This window comes from Sturnus vulgaris, chromosome 26, assembly GCF_052056855.1.
Source record: "Sturnus vulgaris isolate bStuVul1 chromosome 26, bStuVul1.hap1, whole genome shotgun sequence".
Classification (NCBI taxonomy): domain Eukaryota; kingdom Metazoa; phylum Chordata; class Aves; order Passeriformes; family Sturnidae; genus Sturnus; species Sturnus vulgaris.
In genome coordinates, this window is record NC_142268.1 from 1,238,390 (window position 1) to 1,262,995 (window position 24,606).

The following is a 24,606-nucleotide window of genomic DNA, read 5'->3' on the forward strand; positions in this document are numbered from 1 at the left end:
GTGCATAGAGAGAATTGAGGCTGATACAGGGTAAATAAAGCACGGAGAGAAGATTCTCCCTCGCCTTCAGAAATGGGCCCCTAATTCAGCATTTATTGCCGTTGTGGGGCGGGTGTGGAGCCATTCTCATCTCACTTTGTGCTTCACCTTCAACCACGGGAGAATGGTTGGGTCCCTCTTGGTGATGTTGCTGAGGGAAGGCGGGAAGAGCACCGACAACGAGCGTTGGTGGTATAGTGGTTAGCATAGCTGCCTTCCAAGCAGTTGACCCGGGTTCGATTCCCGGCCAACGCAAGTTCGCTTTTGTTTTTCCCTTCGTATTATTTTTTTCCCCCCGTTCCTCCCGATCCGAACCGAATTGAGATTCACCGGCACGCGGAGCGCCCGCCCGGCTGCGCTTTGCCCACTTGAGCCCCGGCGGGAGGCGGGCGCTGGTCAGCAATGGGGCGCACGGTGCCCGTTACTTCTCTTCCCAACTTGAGTCGGAGGCCACGAGTTGTCAGGAGACGGCGGGGAAATAAATAAATAACTCCGAATTACAAAACCTCAAAAAATCCTTAAGCCCCTCCGGACAGAAAAAAACAAAACCAAAAAACCAACACAAACCCAAATAAACCGGCACAAAAAACCACCACGGGATGAGGAAAAAAAAAACAGGTGTTTCCGCCCGGGATCGAACCGGGGACCTTTCGCGTGTGAGGCGAACGTGATAACCGCTACACTACGGAAACCCGCCATGCGAGCGTTTGCCGGGTGGTGGCTCATGTTGCCGCCATGGCGGCTGAGCGGACGCGAGCCTCCCTCACGGCAACCTCAGAATAAATCTCCCGTAAACCCTTAGAAGCGCCGCGCGGGAGTCCCAGTGATTGTCATCAATGACTAATTGGAGTTCCCAGAGACCCGCTGGTCTCAGGAGGCGGCTGAGGTGCGTGTCCCGGGCAGGGTTTCGGGGGTCCCCTCAGAGACGACACAGCCCCACAGGGAGGTCCGCGCTGAGGGGGCGCAGGGCGCTGCTGAGGAAATGTCTCTTTTCCCTAAGGCAGCTGCCACCAGATGTCGGTAGAATAGTGGCGACAAGGGAGTGGAGCTCCCTGGAGAGCCGCCGGGAGGGACAGGACCTGCCTGGCCCAGGGGACGGGGCCTGGAAGAGGAACAGCCCCCGAGGACAGGCCTGTTGGCGATCACAGATTCACAAGATTCCAGGTTGGTTTGAATTGGAAGAACTTTAAATCTCATCTCATTGCACCCCCTGCCATGGCAGGGGCACCTACCACTGTCCCAGGATGTTCCAAATCCCGTCCAGCCTGGCCTTGGACATTCCAGGGATCCAGGGGCAGCCACAGCTGCTCTGGGAATTCCATTCCCAGGCCTCAACACCCTCAGTCAAGAGCTGACAATCCCAGATAGTTCTAAGTTTGTTCTTCTTACCCTAATGCAATGTTAACAACTTACTTAATGGCATTTCTTCCCTTTTTGGTAAAACCTCAGCCCTTGGAATCAGGTGGTAACACGAGACTTATGTTTTCCTGTTTTGTTTTCTTTGTTTAGGTGTATTTTATGCTCTGCTGGCTGCAGAGAAAAGCTTAGAAGGGAGAAATGAATCATAAACCCAGATGAAAACAAAAAGAATCTCACTTTCAATAACACTGGCTCTTAATAAAATCTACTTTTAATTTTACAATTTCATTTTATAATTTTGTAGCTGATCTTTTTATTTGGGGCCAAAAGGGCTAGAGAAGAGGTTGTCATGTGTTCTTTAAACTTCAGGGCTTGCCAGTGCTTTATTCGGATCTGATTTATGATAAGGATTATCATGTTACATCCAAGTCTGTGACAAACCTGATGTCTCGGGACTTGTTTGCTTCGTGTTGTTGTGAAGCATCCTGGAATGAAATCCTTTTTGCCTGCAGCTGGCAGAGCTGCAGAGGGGATTGGTTACAACCTTTGCACTGAGCATCAGCTGAGCGTGCTGGGGCAGAGCTGATCAATATTTGGGGACAAGGTCCCCTCCCTGGAGCAGGGGAAGTGGATCAGTGAGGGACCCAAAAGCATCCACGGACAGACCCAAACGCTTTGGCTTTTGTTTTCTCCTGCAGGCCTCTTCCAGTCTAGCGATGGGTGGGGAGAGGAGCTGCAGAACACAGCGCCAGGGAGGAAGGGAAGCTCTTGGAAGGTACCTGTGGGAGGCAGAGGCAGGAATTCCATGAAAGGCGTCGTGCTTTCGGTGAGCTCCCAAACCCGCCCGGATCCCGGCGGTGCCTGGTTCTGTTCTGGGAGCCCTGGGACACATCGAGCCGTGGGCTTGTGATGATCCTGGCGTGGGCAGCGCTGTCTTTGGGGGCCCACACAAAACCCCCTCTTCCCACTGGTTCCTGCTTGCTGGAATGGCTCCCGGGGATGCTCTGCCTTTTCTGACAAAGATCCCTTGTCAGGGACGGCTCAAACTTTGCCCGCAGGACAAAGATCCCGCAGCGCTCTCCCTTCCAGTCGCTGACCTCTCCCACTTCTCTGCTCCCAGCACTTCCCACCCGTGTGGCACCACTGGGTGTGGGAGCCCCCCGTGCCTCACCCGCTCCCCATGGACGGTCCTAGAGCACGAGGAAGGGAAAAAAGACCCCGGAGGTGAAGGCTGGATATTCTCTTCTATTATCACCAGCGTCTGCCCCTTGTGAGCGAGGAGCCCTCCCCCAGCTCTCACCAGCGGCCATGCTCGGCTTTGTTTCCCTGATACGCTGCACAGTCCCCAGCTCCCCTTTTCCTCCCTCCACTCCCAAAGCCTGCGTGGCTGTTCCAAGAGGGGAGCTGGAAGCACCGTGGAACAGGAGAGCTGACAATCAGGGCCGGGAGACAACGCTGCCGTGCACAATACCCCCCCAATTAGCCATTCATTTCTTCTGCCTCTGAAATGGGGAGCACAGCCCTTGTGCTGGGAGATAAAACAAGAACGGCTTCAATAGCACTGATTTAAATTAGGTCAGGCTGGCTTTTGTGTGGCAGGGACCACACAATAGCTGTCACACGACGGTGGAGGGGAGCAGCATAAAGGAAAAGAGGCCAAGCAAGTGGCACAGATGCTGGGAGTTGGTGGGTGCTGGGGGATAGTGCAGGGCTGACACTCACCCAGCACATGATGCTGAGGCATAAAAGGGGCAGCACGGCCAGCAGGGGACAGAGAGGTCACACACTGCCTGGGCTCTGCCACACCACAGCCATGGGCCCCTGGGAAATTGGTCTTTAACCATAACTGGTTATGAGACACAGGGGTGAGAAGCTTTGGACCCCTCAGGACAAGAAGGATATTGAGGGGCTGGAGTGTGTCCAGGGAAGGGAACAGAGCTGGAGAAGGATCTGGAACAGCAGGAGCAGCTGAGGGAGCTGAGAGTGCTCAGCCTGGAGAAAAGGAGGCTCAGGAGGGGCCTTCCTGATTGTTGGGGTGTCCTGTGCAGGGCCTTGAGTTGGACTAATGATCCAACTTGGGTTGGGGGACCCTTCCAACTAAGGGTATTCCATGATTCCATGATCTGAGTTGCAGTCCTCGGCATTGCCCAATTTTTTTCACTATATAAGTTCCCCAAAAGTCCATGCCTGGCCTGAATACCTGGTGTGCTGTCAAGTCCTACACTGGCTTCTTTAGGGATGGGTGTTTTTGGGGAAATATCAGCAACTCCCTCAAAATGATCTCTTAACTCAGGTTCTCAAAGCCACCCGAGTATCTGCCTTCAGAGAGAGGTCCTGGGCAGAATTTTCCAGCAGGATGTGAACACTGGAGCCTCGTCCCAGTTTTCTTCCCAGTTTCATTAATATCCTTATTGCTGTTTTTACAGTGCCAATGCAGATGTTCATGTTTATCTGGCCATGGGAGGACACAAGAGCAGTGTGCTCAGAGCTATCAGCAAGAGCTTGATCTTTCCAGCAAGCTGTTGTCATGATCAAAATGAATTTATCCAGGTAAATCCATATGCAAAGGAAGGGCAGGTAAGTTTAAAAATGAGAGTCCACCCTTTCAAGTCTCCCAGGAATAAATGAATGGTCTTTTGTGCCCCAGATTGGACTTTTATAGGTGCCACTTTGCTACATTGGGCCAAATATCAGTGGTGGAAATTTTGGGTGTGGAAAAGTGGAAAGACACAATCAGGCACTTAATTCAGTCTTTTTGGAAGGACTGCTTGATATTCTTTTGTAGCTGCAAAAAAAAAAAAAAAGCTGTAAACAAAAAACAGTACTTAAGAAAAATGTTCATTGTATTACTAAGTCATAATTTACATGCTAAAATTGCAAGTGTTATGATTTCTACTACTGATAGTAAAAAAGTAGGTGAGCTGAAACACTGAGTGTGCCAGCCAGTGCCAAAAGGAGGAAACTAGGTTAAGCTGAAGTATCAGTTGTTCCTATTCCCCTTCATTTGTTTGTTCACACATGAATAATTTTTTAATTTTTTTTTTTTTTAATACAAGACAGCTTAGAGCTACTCTGGGCCATCAGCTCCAATGGCCTACATAATTCCCAGGCTGATTTAAACACCCTGTTTCCCATGAGCACACACAGGCAGGGAACAGTCGGTGGCCACCAGCTGATATTGGAAAGACAGGCACTAAAAATAAGTTGTCCTTTTTTACCAGTAAGTGTAATTAAGCAGTGAAATAGTGCCTGTTGTAGGGAGGTGGCCCCCAGGCATGGAGCCAAAACGAGACATGTTGCTAAAAGGTATGTTCCCTTCAGCAGATGGTCAGAGCTCTGATGCAAGAAGCACCCAGTGAAATTATCCACCCAGTTCCTGTAGGAAGCCCGTCTGGAGCAACCATAATAGCCCTAATTTCTCTCAGAGTACAAATATATGGTTGCTAGTTTTCACTGCTTTACAGCTATACTATTGGGTGTATTTTTAGCCATTTAGTTGAGAGAACACAACGAAAACAGCAACAGCCCACTTAGGTTTGCTTTATGATTTACCTTCTAAAGCTCACACTGCAGTGGAAACTGGAGGTGCCCAGGTACCAAAAGCAGTTCAACTGTGGTAGCACAAAAATATATTGTCTATCAGGTGGAATATTAGGAAAAGGTTCTTCCCCCAGAGGGTGCTGGGCACTGCCCAGGCTCCCCAGGGAATGGGCACAGCCCCGAGGCTGCCAGAGCTCCAGGAGTGTTTGGACATCTCTCTCTGTCCCTGCATGTGAAGTGACCAGAGGCAGAAGAGGCAGGAGTCCAGCTCTTGTTGACAGCTTAGGGGTGTGATCATTATGGGCTCCAAACAAAAAGACATAAAAATTGTATCTGATCATGTTATTAGTGCACACATCTGTATATATAGATAAATCAGAATGGTACAATTATGTGTCTGTAGGTAGATATTGTTATTCTCCAGCAAACAGCATCATCTGGGATGCTCCTGAGTTGTGACTGTGTAATCCCAGGATTCCTGAGATGGCCTCTATAACCTGGAATGCTCGTTGGAGTCCTTCAGCTCTCCAACAACCCAAAACCCACTGCAGCAAATAGTACATTCTGCAGAAGATTGGTTTATTCCCTGAATATTTATTTGCTGGTTTGGGCTGGGGTATTTTTCTATTCTTATTATTACTATTATTTGTTTTGTTTATTTCTTCTCCTTTTATCAGCTCCAGCTGAGACAGGGGAGGGTGGGAGGAGGGTTTTGCTCCTCTGGAGATAACAGGAGGCTGTGCCTGTGCAGCCATGGTGACAAGATCCAGGGCTCTTTCTGGCTTCCAAGCAATTTGCTCCCAACCCCTGGCTCCCAAGTAAAAGTGGGGCAGAGAAAGAAAAGAGCTTTTGTTTCTCAAGTGCTTCAGCTGTTACTTCTAATTAAGCGAAGAGCTCCAGTGCCTTCCCACTCCCCAGGCGAAGAAGGATGGAGTTGGGGCAAGAGGAGAGCCAAGAGGCTGTGGCAGCTCTCCTCATTCCAGCTGCAGCCTGCCTGGGTGACCTGTGCCATCCCAGTGCCTCAGATTCCCTGGCTGCAGGGGGCAAGAAATGAGAGAGGCCGAGCCCAGCACGAGGCCAGATGGAAACGACCACCCTGCTGTTCAAGGTGTTATTATCACTTTAGTGCAATATGTTCCCAGCTTCCCAGCCATGCTGACTGTCAGCAAATTGCTCTTTCCTTCTCCAGCTTTCCCTGGATGCCACCCCCTTCTCTCTGAGATGCCAGCCCCTGCCCTGAGGTCTAACAGCATTTCTCCAACCTCCCCAGTGTGCCTCTTTATAAGCCCTGCTGGCGTCACTGGGATGTGCTGCAGGAGCCAGGTGAAGTGACAACAGCCAGGGATTGGGCAGGTGGCCTTGGCACAGCCAGGTGGGGGCTGTGGGACAAGGAGAGTGGGGTGGGCAGAGGGCAGAGCTGTGAACCACACAGCCCCTGCCCAGCTCTGCAACAGGGAACACAGACTGTTCTACAGCACTGCATGAACATGGGAAGGACTGCCAAGAGGAAAAGAGGGTGGAGATGTGGAGAGAGAGAGAAAAAAAAAAGAATGTAGGGAATAGGAACGCTCAGGAATCCAACAGCCCACAGACTCAAGATCCAAGCCCTGGCTCAGCTCTGGAAGTTGCCCACCAAGGACTGAAGGAGCCCTCCAGGTCACGGCTGCTCCCCTGTGCCCACTGAACTCTGCTGGATCTCTTCAGCCTGGGATCTCACAGGGAGAAGTTTAGGGTTTCACTTGGAAACAGATGGTCTCCCTCTTGGGCCCCATCTGCCAGGCAACACTGGAGCAGTTGGTCTCTGCAGAGCTGAGCAGAATCTTGTTTACTTTCCCCTCCTATCCCCAAGGTGATCGCAGGGCAACCCAGGCCTGCTGGTTCAGCCCAGATTTCCAGGAACAGCCAGGAACTCTGAGGTGCAGGAGTGTAACCCAAGAGCCAGAGAGGGCATGTGACATCAGCCAGCCCCAATCTCTGTCACTGTTCAGTGTTGGAGCAGCACCTGGCAGCTGCCCCTTTTTCCCCCCTCAGGACACAAAGAGTCTCTATCCACCAGAGAGGCAGGGCAGTGTCTCCTGACAGCATTAAGCACAGCTCTCCTTGAGCAGCACCAGCCAAGATTGCTGCAGCATGCCTGATAAAAGAACTTCACTTCTTCTTCTCTGAGTTCTGCTGCTGCAACTCAGTGTCAAGGACTGGAGGATATCATCCATCCATGCACCAGCCCATGTTTTCCAGAGACCTTGGCCCCAGCAGCCAGAGCAGCAAGGTCCTGCTCTCTCAGGTTGCCAGGTTAGGCAGTCAGAGCTCTAATGGTGCTCGCTGAGCAGAGGGCACGGAGCAGCACTTAATCCCTCCCCCGAGGGTTCCCATCCGCAGCGGCTCCAGCCGGGATGCTGCCGGTGGCAGCTCCGTACTAATCAGCCCCGAGGCAGGAAGGGAAACTTTCTGCTCGCAGCCACTTAGTTTCATTAGAAGCACCACAGAGAAAACGGGGCCTCAGGTGGGGCAGGGAGATAGAGGAGGTGGGGATGAGGAGAGGGCTTTGCAGCCTGTTTGTCGTGGCTCTTGGCTTGGCAGCTTCAGCTGGAGAGGAAAGAGAGGCAGAGCCAGCCTGGAGCTGTGGCCTGTCACCTACACTGGTCAGAGCTCTGCAGCTGGGTAAAGTGATTGTTGCATAGATATTTATTATCCCTATCACTGCAAAGAGTTTTTCCCCATGTCTAGCCTAAATCTTCCTTGTTCAACACAAACATGGTTCAGAGTTGGAATATTAAAGGCTGGAGTCGCTGCCTAATCATGTATTGATTTCAGTGGAGCTGAGCTCGATGAGAGGAGTCTGCCCGGCCTTGCTCCATCCCCCTCGTGCCCCAGGAGAATGTTTTGTGTGAGACTAAATGCCTCTGTAAGTGCCTCTCAGCTCCCTGCTCATTGAGAGCTGTTCTGCACAGACACATTGGAACAGGGAGGGTGCAGGATCCTGGAATCACATTTCCTTTTGGCAAGAGGGATTTTGTCTACCTCAGTCTCCTTGGGCAGTGTGCATGGAGGTGCTGTCAGTTCTCCTGAGCAGGACTAAGAGCCCAGCGAGGCAGGCAGGCAGGAATTCTGCCCTCTACCCCTTTCCCTCCCATTTCACTCATGTCCTCACACAAAAGCAGAAATAAACTCAACTGTTCACCTCTAAGCTTGATGTACCTACTTACATTTTTCCCTAAGCCAGCTCAAATAAAGCAACACGTTCAGGAATTGTACTTGATAATCCATGTAAGGCCCTTCCAATTCAGGATATTCTACATTCTGTGCATCCTGATAACTTTGGGAGAGCTCTGGGACAGGGACAGAGCTGGAAGGATAAATAAGACAGGAAAAAGTGACCAGAAGAACAGAGTTCAGATTCCTGAAGTCTCATTCATGAAAAAGTATTGCCCCTTGCTTTGTGCCTTGTTTGTGAACACACATGTTCTCTTACTCCCACGTGGATGAGCAGTTGTTTTCATGTGAGCTCCTGTCCGTCTTCCAGGTAAAGGTTCCTTTGTTAGCCTTGGAGATTGCAGCAGCAATAATCCTGTTTGGAGACACCCACGCAGTTCTGCAGGAGCTCTGCCCTGGGATGGAGAGGAGCTGGGTCAGGGACTGCAGCAGCCAGGAGATGGAGCAGCTTGGCTCCTCAGCACAGAACAGGAGCAGGCTCGGGAGAGAAAGGCCGGGCCCTTACAGGGCTCTTGTCCCTGATGGAACAGATGTGGCAGCTGCTTTGTGCCACAACCGCTGCGTGTTTGCCGAGCGGCCAAAGGACTCCCTGGGCTGTGCCTCGGGCTGCCACATGGGGCCTTTCATTTTCCTCAAGGGCTCTCGAGGAAGAGCTCATTGTACCTGCTCGGAATTAATTCTGCCAGTCCCCAGCCTGCTCGTGGACTCCCCATACTGGAGTTCAAGACATGCCGTTCATTTTTTTCCTTCTGTTTGGGACAATAGATATCCTGGGATGGAGCTGCATCGACAGCCAGCACCTGATCCTGGTGAAGACCACACAGAGCTGACTTGGAGCCTCCAGGAATTGGATTTTCCAAATCTCCCTACAGCAGCTGCTGGCTGACAGCTTTGTCCCATTCCCTGGTTGCACAGCTGTTGATCATCCGAGCCCAAGGATCCTCCTTTGTGCCCCATCAGCTGGAAGTGCTGCTCTGTTTGGGGCTCCCTCAGAACTGCTGGCACAACAGAGCTGTTTTGGTTCTGGCTGAGCACTCGGCATCTGAGCTCTTGTGTGGTTGGAGCCCATTTTTTTGCAAGAATGAAAACAGTGGATTAATGAGCTGCTTGTGGCTAATGTGCAGGGTTTCTCAGAACTGGTGCTATTAGAGCCCAGCGTCATGTAGGAGGTAAATGGCAGCACACGGTGAATAAAGCAGTGATATAATAGGTTTAAGTAGTCCATTTCCCTTTGGAGTGTTACTGATAACAGGCCCAAATGCATACAAGACCATTCCCTTAATGAATAAGACTGCTCTCTAGCAGAGCACGCTCTGCAGCGCCTCACAAGGGGTTTATTTTTCATCATTTTCATCCAAAACAAGGCTTGGGTGTTTGAGTTGGAGTGGGGTGCAGGGAGGACTATCAACATGGTCTGACGGCTCCACAGGAGACAGGTCCTTATCCCAATGTGCTGGCCCTGGATGTAACCAGAGGAAGATACTCAGGACAGGTCACAAGGTGGATAAAGAATAAGGCTTCTCCCACCCGTAGTTTTGTAGCTTCCAGCAATATGTGGGGTCTGCCTGGATGTTGCATCCAAACGATTAAGTGTAATCATCACTGATAGACCAAACCTCCATAATCTTGTCTAAAACCTTTTGAACCTCTTTATATTTTCAGGCTACAAGACATCCTGTGGCAAACGAGCTCCAGAATTTAATTATGTGCTGTGTGAAAAAGCAATTCTTTTTGTTTGTTTTAAACTGGCCTGGTAATTTCACTGGGACACTGACTCCTTGTGTTGTGAGAAACAGCATCTAAAGTACCTGAGGGAAGTAGAATCCCAGATTTTATTGGAAGGGCATGTGATTATGACTTCTATGTGTTAAAAGCACTTCTGAAAATGGAGCACAGATTCTACTTTTAATGCTTATGGAAATATTGCCTCCAGTGCTCTTGTTTGCTCTTCAGCTTGTTTTTATTTATTTAATTTTTTTCCCCTTAACCTCTCTTTACAAGCTGCCCTACTCCCTCACAGATCCAGTTCTCAAGCTCCTTGTTTACTCTGTTTGCACGGGCTTTATTTTGTACAATATCCTCCTCCTAAGTGCTGCAGCAGCCGCGAGTCCCTTGCGGGAGCTGCGAGCACAAACCCCACCAAGGACAGGCACACGCCTCGGAGCCACCTCTTCCTCCTTATTATGTTCGTGACGGTCTCAATGTCAGAGGTTCAAGGGGCACGCGGGGTTCAATGCAGCGCCGACATAAAGGCAGGACAGACATCCCCACTCCCCCGAGGAGCGAGCGACTCCGCCGCTCCTTGATTGTGCCTTTGGCAGACACCTCATTAAAAGTGGGCTGTTCCACACAAACATGCCCTTGTGCTTTCGCAGCCGTAATCTGAGCGTGGAGGGAGAGCTCAGCCCCACACCAGCGTGTCTGAGGCTGTGCAGACCTTGACTCTAACGAGCTGCTGTTCATTTGTAGCCGTCTCTGCCCTTCCTGGAGCTGTTCTTTGCTGGTGCATCCTTAACTTACACTGTCTCACAGGCAGTTTGGATCGTGCCTGCAGCTAATAGAATGAAAATTAACATTACCCAAACCAAACCCAGGACACTTCTCTTGCAAATCCTCTGGTCTTAGTCCAAATAACATTTGTCCTCAGTCGGATACACCTCCTGCATGATTCCGATGTAAAACTAACAGGTAGAGGAACCAGACTGAATCTTGCCCTTCTCATCATGTAAAAGGTTCAGTGGAAGGTGTCCCTGCCCACGGCAGGGGATGGAACTGAGTGATCTTGCAACCCAAACCATTCTGTGATCCTCTGCTCTGCAGCTTCCTCCTGCTGTGCTCAAAGCTGTGGTTCTGAGTACTCTGCACTGCAGAGAGCTTTGCAGAGACTGCCCGTGCCTCAGTTTCCCTTTGCACTGGAAGGTTTGGAGGTAGATTTGGCAGTACTGAGTTAACAGCTGGACTCGGTGGTATCAGAGTCTTTTCCAACTTAAACTTGCGGGTGGTTCTGTGGTGTGTGTGTGCGAACAGGCGGTGATTACCCTGCCCGGGGCTGTGCGGTGCTCAGAGCTGCTGCAGGTAGCTCCGAGCGGGAGGGGCTGTGCAGGGAGGTGCGAGGAGCTGCCGTGGCTGTGCGGGGAGGCTGCCACGCCTGCGGGTGGGCAGAACTGCAGCTGCATGTGCAGGGAAAGGCGTCTGGGGGAGAGACAGGAGCTTGGTCTGCGTGGGAGCTCTGTGCCAGCCTGCAGAGGATGCAGGTAGGCTGGATCCGCCGTGCAGCGGTGCAAAGCTTCCATCGAGGCCTCTGTGGCTGTAAAAGACTTTTTAAACACACCTCAGGAAAGGGGTCTCAAAGGCGTCCTCGAGCTGCTGTGTGCAGAGCTCCCAGGGAGCGTCTCTGCTCTGGAGCTGTTTGGTTTTGTGGTGTGGTTTTGCTGGGATGGGCGGCCGGGAGGGCTGAGCCAAGGGCAGCTCAGGGCTCGGGGACGCAGGGCTCTGCCCGAGCGGCTCTGCCAGGCACAGCCCCGAATTCCCCGCCAGTGTTTTCTGTTTCGGGTGTTTCTCCTCCGCACACCTTTGCTCCTGTCTTCTGTCCGGCTGGCGTCAGGCCCTCGGGACCGAACCGCGGCTCTCCCGCACTTGTTGAGGAGCATCGGCAGGAGAGGGAGCGGTTCCCTTGGAAACCTCTGGATGCCCAGCAACAAGTGCTGACAGCTGCCATGTGACCAGGTGCATTAATCAGAAATGTTGTATGAATCAGGTCAGATGGGGCCAAAGTCCAGCGCGCTCCCCCTCTGCTCCACTGCTAATTACTGAGCTGCGAGGGCTGCTCCGAGTACGGGCTGGAAAACAACTCAAAATAATTAAATCAAACAGTGACCTTTCTTGTCGTGGATTCTAAGTTCATCGCAGACTTTCTCCATGAAAAAAATCTGCCCGATCCCCTCTTCCACTGAAACAAATCTTGAATGCAAATGAGTGAGGCAGAGGAGTCTCCCGAGGTGGAAGAGTTGGGGAGAATGAATGTGTCATGGACTCAGATAATTCCCAGCTCTCTACTCAAAGTAAGCCAAATATTTCAAATGAATCTTTTGAATAAGTAGATCAGACTGGAGACACTTTGGGCTGGACAGGTACAGCTTGTGTTCATCACTTGGATCCCTTTGAAAATCATATTTCTGAAGCTTCAACTGAATTTGCTGGCCAGCATCACCAGTTAGAATGCAGGGAAAGGACTTGAGTCCAAAGTCCTGCCCAACAGCCCTAAAAGAAGGGGCTGCAGCTCTCAGGAAAACAGGCAGTGCCTGTGCACGTCTCATCCCTTGTGAACTGCTGCAAAATGGCTGTTCTTTGTAGATACAGAGAGCTGGAGCCCCTCTGCTCTGGAGCCAGGCTGGGAGGACTGGGGGTGTTCCCTTTCTCTGGGTTTCCTTTCTAGTAGGATCTTCTAAGGAAGAAGATGTCCAAGGTGTCCAAGGTGTCAAAGGACTTGAGCACCCCTCAGCATTTTCTGTAAGATGTTGTTTACAGCTTCAACTCTCATTCTTGTCATATTTCCCCCAAATTTCTGCTTTGCCTGGACAAAGTGAGAGCAGTGACTTCCAGATTTGTCTCCTGAAGGAAAATCTCTCACAGACGCACATCCAAGGTCAGGCACCAGCAAGGCTGTAACGTCTTCTCTTACCCTAACACCAATCCACATTCTCTGTGTGGTGACTAATTCATGGCAAGGCCATCAGGTCCTGCCAGGCTCATGCCCTGCTGCAGGCTTTGAGCCTCCCAGGCTGTTCACTGAATTGTGTCACACACACAGGTACAGTCTGCCCCAAAACAGCTTTTATCTCAGGCAAAACAGCGCTGTCGCTGTGGCTGGGTAGGGCCTGGGCTGGCATAAGCCAGGGAAAGGATTTGGCCTGTGATCCATGGTAGTGGGGGAAAACAAACAAAAAGAGTTGGAAACAGAGCACCTGGCTTTATTGTAATCACTCTGTAATTTGAATGGCATCCAATGCCACTCGAAAATGGGCTCCTTCATGTCATCTGCTCGCTCTTACAGGCTTTAAGAGGCCAGTACAAGTCTCAGACCAAGCCTTCAACTCTGGACCATTTTGATTTCTATCTAATTAATATTGCCACCAATTACTGTTTTTCCTTCAGTGTCGTGTGGTAACACATCCCATGCACAGGATATAGCAGAAGACAAAGCTTTACTCAACAGCCTGAGCATCTAGGGTGACTTGGAGTAGTCTTGAGAAATTGGTGTCTGCAACCTGTGTATTTTCTGTCTTAGAAGTGCAACTCAAACCCATCCCTGCTGACACCCCAGTCAAACCCAGGAACATGAGTGTTTCTGGAGGTGATGGTGAGGAAATAAATTTGTTCTCAGTGCTGAATGCTGTGCTCCTTGGCACACATGAGGGAATAGCTGTCTGACCTCCTGGATACAGGAGGGGTGCAAACGGATTCCAGGTACTGAGATCTGGGCTGTCTTTCAGTTTGGTGTATCTAGGAAGAAATGGAGGCTTGGAGTTTGTGCCAGCCCCGAAAACAGGATGATAAGGGCTGAAGCTTGGCTTGTCCATTGGAGTGGGAAAACAGAGGGTACGAGCCCCCAGGCCGAGGGACACTGCAGCAGGATGGAGAGGACAGGCTGGTGGCATTTATTCCTGGGGAATCCGGAGCAAGTGACCCCCACAAAGCAAAGCTTCCGCGCTCACGCTGGAGCCAGCTGGGCTCTCCCGGCGGGCTGTCCCCGCTGTTCCCCATCCCAGGGACAGCTCGGAGCGCTCTCCGCCGGCGCTGCCCCGTTTGCGGGACTCGCCGCTCTCCGGCCGGACCTGTTGCCGTGTCCCCGCCGCCGGGCGCCGCTGAGACTCTTACACTGAAGGCGGGCGGTCCCATGATGTAATGCTGCCGCAGCTGCCCGGAGCGGCCGCTGCCGTTGGCCGAGGCGCGGAGTCCCCGCCCGGGCGCTCCGCCCGCCGCCCCCCCGGCGGGCCATAAAAGCCCCGAGGCAGAGGCAGGGCAGCTTCCCCGGCCCCTCCGCCGCTCAGGTGACCCAGGCACAGGTGAGCCCCGCAGGTGCGGAGGCGGCTCAGGGACGCTGCGAGAGGCTCCCCGGCCACCTGTGGAGCCGGTGCCGCCTCTACCGGGCGGCTCCGCCGGCGCGGGGGACCCGGCGGAAGCGCGGGGAGCGCTCGGGGGAAGGGGCCGCTCTCTCCCGGCCTTGGGGCAGCCGGGCCGGGGCGATCCCGGGGAGATCCCGAGCGGATCCCGGCGGCCGGGCCGCGATCAGCACCACGGACAGCGCCCGGCGGCGCCTCCCAGGCGGGACGGGAACCGGCACCGGGAGCGGCACCGGGAACGGCACCGCGCACCGGCGGGGGCGAGCAGGACTCTCCGGGACATCGCCGCCCACCCGGAGCCACCGCGGACTGCTCGCCGGGCCAGGGTGAGTCCAGCCCGGAGAGGGCTCACGGGAGAGGGGAGGCAGGAGAGCGGCACAGCCCCGACACTGCCCGCAGGTCCCCAGGGCTGGACAGGGGTCCCCGGCTCGTGTCCCCATCCAGCGCTGCCCCACACGGACACACACGGGGGCCCGGAGCGCCCCGCTGCCCCCAGCACGGACTCGGGAGGTCCGCGGGGTCCGGCTGAGAGCCCAGGGCTGGATGAGGTGGGAAGGGACATTGGGATGGACGCGTTTTCCAAACATCCCTGCCAGCCTCAGGTAAGACACACTCACAGGGTAGGGCAGGGAATAAAATCCTCAGGGAAGCACGGAATGATTCCATGAATCCAAATGTAACCTGCACCCCCCTTCTACTCAACATCAAAGCTTTATGCTGGAAAACCCAACACTCTTGTTTTGAAAATGTGTTTGACTGGTAGTTCGTGTGTAAAGTTGCTTTTAAAATTCCCTAGTTTGTAGGAGAAACAAGACATTTCACCTAGATACTGCTGGGAGATGATGCCTTCATGAACAGTTACTTGAAATTATTTTTCCTCCATGGCTGATTCTACCTGACTACTCAAAATCTGCCTTGCAGTAGTGGCACACTTTGGGTCCATTGACACATTGTGTTATATTGAAGTGCTCGATGGCTAAATCAGAATGGATTTTTTTTTCCCAAAATGCTCCCTCCCAGAGAAAAAAAATATTAAAATTTAGTGTGATCAAATTAAACAAAGTGGTTGGATTTTGTTTTTAATTTTGACAAAATTAAAACAACAAAGTATTTATCTCTGGCTCAAGCTGAAATAAAACATTTTTTTCTCTTTAGATTATTAAAGCAAGAATCTAATACAGAAAATAAAAAAGAATGTCCAAGTGTTTGAGCACTTTGGAAATCAAGCATTTCACAGAGCTATTGCCAGCTGAAGTGATTTGCTGCATTTGTTTTATCTCCATTTTTGGAAGCTGGGATATTCCTTGAATGAAATTGGAAATTCTCTCCCAGCTCTGCTAAATGTGTGTTTAAACACTTTGCTGAACAGATGCTCAAGGTGATTTAATCCAGGCTCAGCCTGGCCACATCTCCTGTCCTTGTATTTTTGTACACTTGTATTTTTTCCTGAGCGATGTTGGTCTCTGGGAGGAAAAGGAAACAAGCTGTTCTCCATTTTCAGGGTACTCCTATTTGTTATTTCAAAATTTAATATTCTGGGGAAAAAGAAGAAAAACACTTGAAAAGAAAGTTATTTCCTTTCAGGCCTTGAATATCCACACAGCCTTTAGACATATTTTATGGACATTGAACAAAGTAAGGGTGGTAATGTTTCCCTGTGGAACTGGAATGGAGAGAGATCTTTGTTATCTCTCTGGAAATCTTTTAACATCTCCCCTCAGTTCTGTGTGCACTCAGTGACTCTGCTCTGTCCTGAGTGCAACAACTGCTGAGGTTCAGCCTGGGCAGTGCCTTGCCTCTGCCAACACCAATATCGGGCTTTTCCCCTTGAAGTTCAGCTATAAAATGAAGGAAAAAGACCCCATATTCTTCACCTGCTGCCCCAAAAGCCATGCAGAAGAAGCCAGAAAATTATATTGCACCAAATACCTATTCCTGCTTTTATGGCTTTATCTCCACAATCTGGGAAACTGCATAATTAGATTTCATATTTAATATAAAAAATAGTAGGACAGATGATATCATATCCTCAAAGCTAACTAAATTTTGTATTGTGCAGTCTTGCTTCATCAAAGTTTCATTTCCATTTGTTCAGGGCATATTTTGTCACTTTTTTTTTTTTTTTTTACTGGCAATTTTCTGTAGATCTCATAGATGGATCCAACCCAGAGGTCTCTGAAGAACAGAGGACTCAGGGTAAGGTCTGAACTTAATTCAATTTAATTACTGACCCTTTAAGTATTCTTCAAAATGAGTAAACTGGAAATCAATCTGGTGGGAGGGTCCCACATCACGTGCTGAAAGGGAATATTTGAAGTGTTGCTAGAAATAAACACCATACAGACATGCAGATTTGTGTTGTTTAAAATTCAATAGAAATCAAGGCTGTTAAAGGCAGGATCCTCCTTGCCCTCTCCCCCTCCACCACACAGACAATGTTCCAGGCTCCTGGCTCTGTGTGCCTTGCACAAATATTTGTCTGTGTGTCGCTGCCACTCCACTGCAATCGTGGCATCTGGTAGTAGCTGGAGACTGGGAGGTGCTTGGGAATCTCAGCAGGAAAAGGAGAGTGGATTTCAGACACAAGATCTGTGACCATGTCTGAGCCTGGATAAACAGGGTGAGGTTGTTGTGCCTTTGGCAGGGATTTGTTCTGCCCCAGACACCTGCAGAGTGTTCATCTCAGACCTCTGTTCACCTCTCAAACCCTGTACTGGGCCTGTGCCAAATCCAGCCTGGCCCTGCCCTGGGGCACACCTGGCCCTGCAGGGCAGTGGGGACACAGGACCTGCCCCAGCCCGGCCCTGCAGGGCAGTGGGGACACAGGACCTGCCCCAGCCCACACCCACCCCGGTCCTGCAGGCTTCAGGCCACAGTTCAGGGCCAGAGTGAGATCTCAGGGAAGTTTGATCCAAGGATTTGGTTTTTCTGCTCATGCAAATCACAGAATCACAGAATGGTTTGGGTTGGAAGGGACCTTAAAGCTCCTTGGGACATGGAAATTGTGTTCCATGTGTGTTCAGCACTTAAAAGATTCTGAATCTGGGACTTTGGCTCAGGGGTTTAGGAAGGGCAAAGAAAAGACCTTTCATAGCACAGTCTGGCTCTGCAGGTGAACACATGGACCTGCAGCAAACCAGCAAACCCTGCATGTCCTCGAGGAGAGAACTTTGCCTTTTGATTTATTTTAATTTGGAGACTCAGAATTTTTCATAAACCTGCAGTAACTTACACAATATCAGGCCCCACTTCAGCAGAATACAAATGCACTTGCACAAACTTCAGCACTGAACTCCCTCAGGAATCAAACTAAAGTCAAGCACTTGGCTGCACTGAGGATTAAAGGATGTTTCCATAATGTTATGCAAAGATCTTCTCTTTATCCTGTCTTACTTAAGGCTGTACATTCTTCCCAAGTCATGTTCAGAAACACAACTCCCTCCCCTGTGATTTTCCAAAGCATTTTAGAGTTTTCAGGTGCCCAGCATGACATATTCCAATTAATCCTGATTTTCAGGGACTTTTAAGCACCTGCCTCTTGTAATCAGCTCCTTTCAGAGTGTCTCAAACACAAATGTAAGGTGTCCAAAATTGCTAACTTCTTTTGAAAATCCAGAGCCATGATGAACAGTCCACCTACAAGATTCCAGCCCAGGTGAAAATTGCATGGATTCAAGCCCCCCAAAATCAGAGGCAACAGTCAGTACCTGCTCCCGTGGGATGACAATGCACCCTGCCATTAGAGCAAAGTTTCTTTTAGACAGGAGAAAATTGCACCATTCCCAGTGAGATCAAGTGCAAATCTTTTCAGTTCGGCTCACAAAATTATTAATGTTGTGGTCTGTAATTCTGGCTAATCAAACATTCCATTGCTCCGTGTTGCAGTCAAATGTTGGTGGGGAAATCAATGCCGTGGAGAGATGGAAAACTTTGCTGAGCTCCTCCCCTCAGACAAAGAGTCCCCACCTGGAGGGCAGAGGCTCCAGGAAAGGGCAGTGCTTTGGATCAGGAGCAATGGGAGTTTCTCAGGAGTGAGGAGAGCAAAGGCCAGTTCAGACAAACCTTTCCCACTGGCAAAGAGCTCAGAATGTTTAAAGAGTTCTCAGTTGTTCCAATGGGTTGTTTTGATCTGCTCAGAGCTAATCTGTACCTGAAAGCAGAGGGGACAGAGGGGACAATTGCCCTGATCCCATGGCCAGGTGCTTGGCTGAATCCAGACCCCAGCAGGACCAGGGAGCAGCAGCAGAGCTGTGCCCTTGCACAGTGCCTGGCTCTGGTGACTGCTGCTGGTGACAGGGACACCCTTGGGAAAGGACAGCACTGACTCCCACTCTGGCTGCAGCTCTGGTCTGACCAGCTCCTCCTCAGCCCTGCCCGAGGCACAGCGAGAGAGGAGAAACAAAGGAAAGGCAATTGTTTGATTTTTGCAATCCTAATCTGAAACCTGAAGCCATTCCTAAATGAGGTACCTCAAATCCCTTGTCCATAAAGACAGACCTTGTGATCCCCATTTCCAGGGCACCATAAAACCAAATTCAGTGATATCTTAAAGCTCTGGTGGTCTGAGAGCAAATGGAACCAGAGAACAGAGAAAGGTGATTATCCTGTCAGGTTTGGCCTGGGAGGAAGATTATCCATCTATCTTGCCAGACCTATTTATCGTCTGATTTTCTCCTGGCTTAGCTTTTATCACCTTTCTAATCCTCCCCATCTAATTCAGACAACATTTTATCTCAGCAGTTCTCACCCTGTGCTGATGAAGGTGGGCTTGGAGCTCTGGGCAGGTTTTACGTGACCTCACGAGGGGCTGCAGGGATGGGTGGAACATTAATTGACAGCTAATGAGTTCACAACTTTCAAAAATAAATGAGCTGCTATATTTTTCTAGAAGAGAAGTATTATATCTTTCTGCTGGTCTGTCAATGAGGGAATGGGTTTGGAAGAACTCCTTTCCTGGACTTGTTAAAGAATGGACTCATTCCATGTAACACACAAATCTGAATGTGTGTGTGTATCTATACCTGTTGTACAATGTGTACTTAAGTGGATGTGATGTATGAAATTGTTTTCTGGGATGGGAAATACTGGGGTGCATCATTTGAATCAAAGGTGAATTTGAGGCAGATGGTGTTTTTTTTGAGTATCACTCATGATTTGAACCCACTCAGAGAAAACTCAGAGAAATTCCAGGGCTCCCAGTCCCTCCCTGGGTTCAAGACCCAAATCCCAGTGAGATGGAGGTTTCTCTGGGTACCACAGCCCTTTGCCTTTTCCCTTTTCATCCTGAATTAATGGGTTCTTTCCCCACCTTATTGCTGGTGAATGCATTAGGGGCTAAACTTTATCATGTCTGCAGCGATTCCTGGAATAGCTGCAAGCTGAGCACTGGTTAGGGACAGCCAGGAGACTGGGAGAGATGATTACCTTCAGGCAGTCTCTGTGGAACATCCCAGGGTTCCTACAGGCACAGCCTAATGTGGGACTTAGGATGCTGAACAGATTCCCATTACAGGACCAGCCATCTCCACACTTCCACACGGAGAGAGCTCCTCGTTAACATGCACACCAGTGGCTCCAGAACACAGCAGCCAGTCGGGGCTCATTAAGGGCAAAATCATTCCAAGGGACATTGTTTCAGAAAGGAAAGAATTTAATTTCTCTCAGGGTTGGGGTTGAGTTGCAAAGAGCCTGGGGATTTTGCTCAGGGTTGTGTTGGAGCGTGGAGCTGGGCTGTGCCAGAGGCTGTGGTGGGGTTACCTAGAGAGGGACCCCAGCATCTGCCCCAGAGGGGCCCTGGCTCACATCAGGGGCACATTAAAATAAATCTTTGTTAAAGGGGTGACTTTAAAGGCTGTGTGTCCCTGGGAGTCAGCAGCTGAGGTGGGAATCACTCAAGCAGGAGCCACAGGCTCCTCACTGCTGCTGGAGGCTCTGAGTGCCTGCTTCTGCTCTGGCCCTGCCCCACACCTGCAGAGCTTTGGAGACCAGGAGGGGCGGTTGTGATGAGGAAATCTCAGTCCACTTTTATCAGCAGGTATTAAAAACCCCTAAGAATTATCATTAATAGATAGAAATGAGTCACTGCACAGCTGAAGTGTCGACTTTCTCCTGTTTACCATGGAACAATCCACTAGAACACACAAGACATCCAATCCTTTAGTAATACACTGCAAATAAACATCTAATTATCAGGTCTGAGAGGGGGAAGGACTAAAAAGCAACAAGGATGAAGCCATTTGTCATCCCAGTTTGATTTCCTGTTCAGAGTCCTGCACGAAGTGTGTGCTGGTAGCTCTCCTCTCCCACGTGTGCCACTGCTCCTCGGGAATAACTCTGATGTCTGTTCATTCTAAGCTCAGCTCTATTTTAAAAATCTACTCTCTCTGAAAGGGCTGTCTTTAGAAAAGCCAAAAAATTGTACAGGAAAAAGGACAAAATTGCTTCTCAACAAAGGGGCCTATCAACAGCCTGTCAATAATGTGCCAAAGGCCAGAACCTGCCTTTCAAAGAGGCTCTGAAGCCTCGACGTGTACTTTGAGAGCAATTAAGGGATGTAAGCAACATGATGATTATCTCATGGGTGACATTTTCATCGGCTCTTTGGGAAAAAGGAGAGATGGGCTTGAGATGGCTGTGATCAATGTTCATCCCAGTCCTGCAGAAATGGCAGGAAAACATGTGATAGATGGGGCTGGAAATCAAAATGCACAAGGAAAGGAAGGGTGGGAGGAAGAGGTGATGAAGGCAGAAGAATTTTAAATCATAGAAGCTGAAAGAATGAGTTACATGAGAAGGAGAGAACCTGAAAAATGTGAGTGGGAACCTGTGACTCTTCCTTTTTCCATCTCAGGCCCTGTGTCTTCTACCCCCTGACTTCTCAGGGCACAGCTCCATCCTGAGCCTGAGGGATGAGAAACAGAACATTCCCAGGGACTGAGCGATGCCTCGGGGCTCACGTGTGCCCTGGTCACTCTGCTCTTTCTCCAGAGTATTGCACAGAGAAATTGAGTTCAATCATTCCATCAGATCCACCCTTCCTGCCTTCCTTCCTGCCTTCCTTCCTGCCTCCTCTCTTCCTCTCTCCTGTCTCTGTGCTGCAGGTGCACAAAGATTGAGCACAATCCCAGAGATGGGAGCACAGGGACAGACGGAGCTGGAGGGACACGAGGGGTGCAGGAAAGGGCTGCAGGTGGGATCCTCAGCCAGAGTCTCATTGCTTGGGATAATGCCTGAGAGGTGAGAGGAGCCTGGAGCCTGCCCCAGGAGCAGTGGCTGGCTCAGGGGGATGAGCTCAGCCCCAGCTATCCCAGACTGGGAGAGCAGAGCCCACATGGACCCTGCTGTCGGCACCAGACCAGGACAGAAGCCAAGCAGAAGCTCAGATGTTGCACATACCCAGCTGTTTTGGAGCTAGGCAAAATGTTTCATGGAAAACACATCTGCAAAAGCACATTTGGCTGCAGTATTTCCCCAGTTTGTTGGAATTCTTGTTTAGGAAAACAAACTTGATTGCAGCAGAACAAAATGTTGCTTAATTTGCTCTAAAAATCTCCTTCCTACATTTCATTTTATGAAAAAAAAAAATAGAAATGTTAATGTTGAGTGAAAGAAATTATTTTTAAATGTTTGGAAATCTGCCTTGTCCCAAAAGATCTTGTTATAGTCCCAGCTCCTCTCTGCATGTATCAGCACAGAGAAGCACATATCCAAATTTCTGAATGCATCCCCACAAGCGTGCACTCCCATCCTGGGCAAACAATTCCAGGCAGTGCTGACAGGCAGAAGCTGCTCTGCATCCTCCAGGAGTGTCTTTTGAAGAGGATCTTAATAATAAAAATAGTGTTATGTTACTAGTTAAACACTGGGAATAATTCCTCCATCACAGGCAAACTGTGCAGAAGCCGGGAATGAACCCACACGTTCCCTGGGAGGAATCCCCAGGGTCCCAGCAGGATGCATTAACAGCACGTCTCTCCAGTAAGCCGTGATGGGAAGAGCACGGAGCAAAAAAAAAAAAAAGGTAAAGTGGTTAAAAACAACTTGTATTTTTAGAGCCCAGTCTCCCATAGAAATCTTCCGAGATGCTGAGCTCTCCACTTCTGATTTGCAAGGAATAATAGTTTGGAAGCCCAGCTGAGACTTCTGGGCTGTAAATTTTCTGTAATGTTTTTCTCCAGACCCATTTGTGTCCTGCTAATTAATCCAGGTAATGGCTGGGTTGTTTTTTTTTTTCCCTTCAGCAGCAGTTTTCCTTTTTGTTAACACGAACAGAGAGAACCGAAGAACCGATCTCTCGAAGGATCCTGGCTGGCAGCAATATCAGCATCTGACTGAAGAGAACTCAGCCACACGCATAATCCTCGGGAAAATTCATCTCCACCCTCCCGCAGACCCCGGTGAGAGCCCTTGAAGTGGTAATTAAAGTCTATTGAGTGGCAACTGCACCTGTTTAGAGAGGAGAGTGCGGGTAAGAGGTGCACAAAGGGAGATGAGCAGCGCGCAGAGAGGAACTGCTGGAGGTGGGGAGGAAGAAGAGTGGAAAGAACGGGGGGGGGAAAAAAAAAGTGTTTGTTGGTTTGTTGAAGTCGATCCAATCAGTTGTGCATTTCCATGCTACCCTAGATCTGCTCCCTCCTCGCTCTCGCAGCACTGATGGAAAAACTCCGGGGGGTTTCCACCAGCCCAGCCCCGGCCTCGCTGGTGTAAATCCCGCGGTGTAAATCCCGTGGTGTAAATCCTCAGCTCCGCAGGGTCCTTGAGGACTCAGCAGCTCCAGCTCACCGTGCCGGGGATGCTCAGCAGCAGCCTCAGCTCACCGGGGCTGGCCCTGGACGTGCTGGCTCTGTCCCTCTGCCCCAGCACAGAGCAGCTCCCTGTGGCATCCTCAGCCCCCAAAACCTCCAGGATGGGGGAATCAGCTGCCAGGAATCAGCGGCGCTTGTGGGTTCTGGCAGATGGGGCCGAGAGCAGAGTCCAGGCAGGAGCAGAGGGAGATGGAGGCACTGGAGTGGGGCAATGCCCGTTCCAGTAAAGGTTTGTCACATCCATGGCTCCCAGGTGTGCTGACCCAGGGTCACCTCACATGTCCCCACCGTCTGTAGGAGAGGCCATGCAAAATAGACTTATTCATAAATTTTATTCATGGATTTTTACAAGGGTCAGAGAGCAGTGCTGCAGAGTGATCCAGGTGCAGGCTCCAGGGAAATTTTCATTCTGAGACCCATGGCTCAATCACAGAATTCCTGGCTCCTTGTGTCACAATCCCAGTGTGACCTCGGATGGCAGCAAACAGGGTATTTACCCTACAGATGAGGTTTAAAATCTTTGTCAAAGACCCCTGCAAAAGCTTTTTATTGTAGCAATAAATAATCACTCCTTACACTCTACACAGGCACTACTGATACCATTGACTCCCCTTATCCAATCCCAAAATTTATTATTTATGTGACACTAGAACAGTAATGTAGGCTTTGTCCCTTGTCACTGCAATTCCATGTGTGCCCCAGAATCAGCTGGGCTGAACCAGGATTCCTGGGGTGAGAACAGGAGGGGACAGAGGTTCATCCCCAGAGCACCCCGAGTTTCATCCCCAGAGCACCCAGGGGCTGAGCTGAGCAAACGAGTCAGGCAGAAGAATTTCAACGGTGATGGCAAATTTTTCTCTCTCACTGGACTTGATAGCAGCCAGTCCCCTGTGAATCCCTGACCTTCACACTCCACAGGCTGCCTGGGATGGCTCACAGAAACCACAGGAGATTTTTTTCCTGTTCCTGATTGTCAGAGCACACAACAATTCTGGTGTGAATGTAGTTGCATCTGCTTTGGACAAGTCCTGTCAGCAGCACCTCTGCAGCTTCCCAAAGCTGTGCCAGGACATGCTTTGGTGTGAATGAGGATAGGGAAGAATTTGTACTCAGAGAGAATCCCAAATGGTTTGGGCTGCAAGGACCATAAAGCTGCCATGGTTGGGGACACCTTCCACTCTCCCAGGCTGCTCCAAGCCCTGTCCAATTCCACTGACTGTTCCAGGTGGGATTTGAAATTAGTTGGGTGTCTGATCCAACCATCTGGCTACAGTTTGTGGAGACAGACAGACATCCCTGGACAACAGGATAACCTGCCAGTCAAGTCCTGTCCCAGGGCTGTGACTGGGCAGGGAGGCTACATGACAACACTGAAAGGTCAATTGCCATAAAATCATCCCTAAAATACCCTCCTTGCCTTTTAAACTCCAGTCCTGTGCATTACCAAACTCGCTGGGTGGAAGGGCACCATGTGATAACTCACCTTGTTTCTGCCTTTTGACTCCCTAACACTCCTCTCTCATTTTTCC

The 24,606-nt window shown here is 50.3% G+C and overlaps 1 protein-coding gene, 1 long non-coding RNA gene and 2 other non-coding genes across 8 annotated transcripts in view; 3 read left to right on the forward strand and 1 right to left on the reverse strand.

The window, feature by feature from the left end:
• Positions 1-222: 222 nt before the first annotated feature.
• TRNAG-UCC (transfer RNA glycine (anticodon UCC)) lies at positions 223-294 on the forward strand. Its single transcript has one exon. It is a non-coding gene; the product is annotated as a tRNA-Gly (tRNA).
• Positions 295-658: 364 nt separating this feature from the next.
• Positions 659-731, reverse strand: TRNAV-CAC (transfer RNA valine (anticodon CAC)). The gene has a single exon. It is a non-coding gene; the product is annotated as a tRNA-Val (tRNA).
• Positions 732-758: 27 nt separating this feature from the next.
• LOC148221189 (uncharacterized) lies at positions 759-9,362 on the forward strand. 2 transcript variants are annotated; one of them, XR_015808502.1, is made up of 4 exons: positions 759-925; positions 1,040-1,203; positions 2,097-2,224; positions 3,825-9,362. It is a non-coding gene; the product is annotated as an uncharacterized LOC148221189 (long non-coding RNA). The 2 variants fall into 2 exon arrangements; XR_015808501.1 differs by having other exon boundaries at positions 1,044-1,203.
• A 5,129-nt stretch (positions 9,363-14,491) lies between these two features.
• The window catches only part of UHRF1 (ubiquitin like with PHD and ring finger domains 1), a 55,254-nt gene continuing 45,139 nt past the window's right edge, over positions 14,492-24,606 (forward strand). For 2 of the 4 annotated variants that reach the window (XM_088179130.1, XM_088179134.1), the window contains exons 1-4: positions 14,492-14,599; positions 16,419-16,469; positions 22,159-22,293; positions 22,545-22,669. The gene's annotated coding sequence lies outside the window, so the exon portion shown is untranslated. Of the gene's footprint in view, positions 14,600-16,418; positions 16,470-22,158; positions 22,294-22,513; positions 22,670-24,606 lie in introns of all 4 variants that reach the window. The other 2 variants (XM_088179132.1, XM_088179131.1) reach the window with 2 other exon arrangements.